The sequence below is a fragment of the Pavona decussata genome, unplaced genomic scaffold, assembly GCF_977016875.1.
Source record: "Pavona decussata unplaced genomic scaffold, jaPavDecu1.1 SCAFFOLD_85, whole genome shotgun sequence".
NCBI classification, from domain to species: domain Eukaryota; kingdom Metazoa; phylum Cnidaria; class Anthozoa; order Scleractinia; family Agariciidae; genus Pavona; species Pavona decussata.
In genome coordinates, this window is record NW_028145503.1 from 81,025 (window position 1) to 85,390 (window position 4,366).

Here is a 4,366-nt window from a genome sequence, read left to right on the forward strand (position 1 = left end):
TCAGCTCTATGGTTTTTAATTCTGGTGAATGGCTAGATAAAGTGTCCGAGGATGGGTTTGAATCGATAAGAGATGTCCCTCGAATTGATGAAGATGAATTAGTTTCAAGAGAAAGTTCCCCTTGGCTTAAGCTTGCGTTGAAGTCTCTTTTTGAGCTTGTTACCCTTTTACTGCAACTCTAGGCAGAGTCACTTACCAAAGAGGACACAAGTCTGAAAATTGGTGAAATGTTTCGTAGGTCTGGCTCAATGGGATTAACATGTGAATGCTTCATATTCATTGGACTGATAACCCGAAGAAAGAATGATTTCTTTAGTCTGTGTACAACAGTTCGAACAGGTGTCCATTCATTCTCCGTCAGTAGGGTTCAAGAAAGAAATTAAAAACCTCTTCTTGCGGTCCTCTTTCTTTTATCACCAATAAGGGTAATATCAGTTACTTTATGTAAAAAATAACTTTCCGTACATATGAACCACTATCAAGCATTAACCACTTTTATTCTTATAATTAAGTATGCAGACAACGTAACGACAGCAATCCACGTAAAATACTTGTACGCTTATCTGATCAGCTTGTTTCCTAGCTACGCTTTTTTACATAACATCACGATTTAAACAAGAGTATTTCGATGAGATTTACTGACTTATTTAACTGGAAGATTCATCGGATTATAAATTCTTATAGGGCAGTCATAATTTTATTTTACACCATAAAGCCTTCCGTGCCGGCGAGGTCCGTGAGGTGTTCAGAGTTTTTCGAGAAGACTTCCAGCTTCCACTTATCAGGCATCTCTTCCAGCATCGCAAATGCAACAGGCAAATTTTCCTGGATGTTTGAAGGCATTGGCAGTGGGCCTGACGGAAGGAAAAAGATGAACAGTGATCATGAGTGTGCTGCACGATGTGCAACTCTACTGATGTTAGACTAATTAATCACTACTTTGCGTCTTGAGAAGTGCATGCTTTGATTAACATCGTGAATTTGAAGCCTTCCTTTGGGTCTTAAGGGCCTAATGCGAACAGGGTAGAAAAAATTAGACACATAAGTTTGAAGGAAATTAATTAACGTTTTACGAAAGTACGCTACCAACACCAACCCAATTTCTACGGATCCCTCTCCCCTCCCCTCCCCCCTCCTCCCCCTCGCAGAATAGCACGCAACCAAAACGACAAACTGAACCGTGCGAAATCTGCATGCGCAATATGACTTGACATTAAACTGACAGAGATTCATCCTCCTGAATGAATTCATAGTTCCAGAAGGTGTGGATGACTTTGATGAATTGTGTTAAAAACTGGCGGCAATTGATGTTGAGAGCGAATCGTTTAAAAGGGGATGAGAGAACTCGCGTTTGTTTTGAGGTACCAAGCTGTTAACACTGACTGACATTTTTGTGTTTTCTCCAGTCGACTTCAATCTTGACTTGCTCCGCTTCTAGCGGTCAAAACTGGACATGCCATCTTACAACTGCATCTCAACAAACTCTCGACTAACTCCGACTATTCTCAACTAACTAGAATCTTGAATATCTACAATGATTCAGAAATCTTTGGGTTAAACGATGGAAGTAAACCTAAATATGCTTACACGGCCATACAATCCAATAACGGGTATTTAACGAAAACTCGAACAGAAAAACTGTTTTATAAAACAGACTGCTCAAATATAACGATGGAAGCCAATGACTCGGCAAGAACTCCCAAGCATGTCTATTTCAAGAACTAACGCTAGTTAAAAGAACCAAATAATAAACCAACCAGACGACAACCTACAAAACGTTTATGTAAGATAACCTAGACTTTGAATTAAGTGCACCTATTGGTTCATTTCAGTGAATATCTGTTCTAAAGCGGCCTGAACCGTCTCAGAAATTGGGTTTTAGTCGTAAAGGAATGAAATCCACAGTTTTGTTCGGTAAAATGTTTGCTCCAAATTCCGTATCGATGGAAAAGTAATTTCTTTTGTTTTGTGTCGTTAAAAATGTGAAAAAGGGTTAGCCTGGACTTTTCGTAAAACAAACAACAGCTAGTAAATTCGAGAAATAAAATTTGAGTTTATCAATTGTTCTTAAACTTAAATTTTCAGCATCGGAAAAAAATTAATCTCTATTGCAATTACACAAATATGTCTTTAAAAGACGAGAAAGCGACCAGCTGGGAACATAGAAAAATTTTGACGTAGTTTGCTTGAATTAATGTAAGTTCTTGTTCGGTTACCCTGCATGTTTGGATCACAAAATCAGTCAACGTGACGGGCACAAGCTCTTACGCCACAATACTAAAATAACTCAACCAAATAAGGGAATTCTATTTCCTAACTTTACACACAGTAGGCATCTTCTTAATCTCGTACCCAGATCTTCTCATTCTTCAGTAGAGAACATCTAGTAAATCTGTTTTCATGCGTCATGTGACACACAGCAAAACTGCATATGGTCAACATTTGTAGAAAAAACACTTTGCCCATTTAGCTGATGGATTTTCAACTAAGATCAATTTATTGCTATAAATTTCGGCAATATTTGACCCACCGTATTAAAAAATATTAATGAGTTTAAGTTTCTGGGAAAAAAAGAAAGACGCCGCTTCAGTTTTGTTGACAATGGTGGGCAAAGTTCGCCCGCTATATTGCCAAACAAACATTTTCACAAATCTTTTAACAGAGGGACAACACTCTTTGGCTTTCGGCAAATCTGTTTACTTTGAATTTGAACTCTTGCCCTGTCCGGGGCAGTGTCACCTAATTTTAGTGTCACTTTCAATAGCCAAAAACACATAATGATATTTGTACAGACGTAAACGTCAAAATAGTGTTTCAGTTTTGTTGACAATTATTTACTAATGCACAGAAGCTGATATAATTCATCCTTGGCTGCCGATGGTCAGGAAGGAAATGAAATGCAAAATTGAAATCATTGGCCAGTGTTTTCAAGTTCCTCCTATGTATCCTGAAATGGCTACAGCCTTTTTATAGTTTATTCTTGCCCAGACAATTCATTCCATATTTTTCCTCCGTAGCTCCAAGAGCGATTTTCTGTCTAAAAAGCGGTCCAAAGTCAAATATTCGAACAGTTTTGAGAAACATACAGCAAAATCTCTGTCAAAGTGTCCCATGTTTTGAAGACGCTTTAGCAATTAAGCGATTGCTAGGTATTGTATAAAAATTATTTCCTTTACCTTTGTCATCAGTTGATTCAGAATCCTCCTCCATCGCCTTGAGTGGGATCTTGTCCTACGCAAAGAAATATTTAAAATATTATTAGAGATAGATACCTTGTAACGAGAAAAGAGTATTGTTTAAACAGAGTAAACTTAAATATATAGTTAAATGTATTTACATTAACAAACATTATGTACCTCGCCTTTCATAGACATTGTAGCACAACGCACGACTCTGCAGAAAATTTCAGTGTTGATTGACTGTTTCACGCTGAACACTACTGATTGAATTTTAAACGAAGCAATACAATCTATTTAGAGGTATGTGTACAGTGGTGAGATCAAATTTCGTGTTATTTTCCATGCCATGAGACTCATTGTATCACAATTAATTTTGCCTGTGATGTTGTGATGAGTGCGTCTATTTCACATGTCCAAAACATGATCAACGTTTGTAAAAAAAAAAAAAAACCGGATAAGACCAAACTAATCAGGCAGAAGACAGAAAAACTTCCACAATTCCACCTCTCGGTCTTAGGTAAAGAACTTGTACCAACACAATCTGAACGACCTTGGTGTGACCTTGGACAAAAACTTAACTTTTAATAATCACGTTGTAAACAATGTTTCTTCCTGTATGTCAGTATTAGGACAGATAAGCCGTGTGAAACATGTTTTCAAGGAGGATTTACGAATAACGATCATAAATGCTTTAGATTTTAGTAAATTGTACTATTGTTCCTCCGCGTGGTCAAACACTACTGACACAAATATTAGAAAGTTGCAAAGTGTTCAAAATTTTGCCGCCCGCATTGTTAGTAATATTAAGAAATATTATCATGTAACTCCAGTGTTATAAGAGGCTAAGATAGCTCCCAGTAAAAACCAATTTATACTTCATGGATGCCGTTATGGCTTTTAAATGTATGACAAGCATGGCCACAGAGTCAGGTAGTCAGGTAATAAATTTATTTTTAGAGGTAACGTAAGTGGGCGGGCGACTAGAAGTTCGCAGCAATTGAATATTTCATTATTTAAAACTAAACCGGGGCAGGGATCCTTTTCGTATAGAATTGTTGATATATGGAATAACTTACCATCTGCAATTAAGCTTCGCCAGTGTTTGAATAGTTTTAAGTGTAATTTAAGAAAGTACCTCCTGAAAGACTTTTTACGTTAAGCTACCCCCTCACCAATTTTTATCTAGT

At 37.2% G+C, this 4,366-nt stretch overlaps 1 long non-coding RNA gene across 1 annotated transcript; it reads right to left on the reverse strand.

Annotated features, from left to right (window-relative positions):
• Nucleotides 1-478: 478 nt before the first annotated feature.
• Nucleotides 479-3,621, reverse strand: LOC146475108 (uncharacterized). The gene is made up of 3 exons (XR_014865967.1): nucleotides 3,357-3,621; nucleotides 3,177-3,231; nucleotides 479-854 (listed from the first exon to the last, which is right to left on the reverse strand). It is a non-coding gene; the product is annotated as an uncharacterized LOC146475108 (long non-coding RNA).
• Nucleotides 3,622-4,366: the final 745 nt, after the last annotated feature.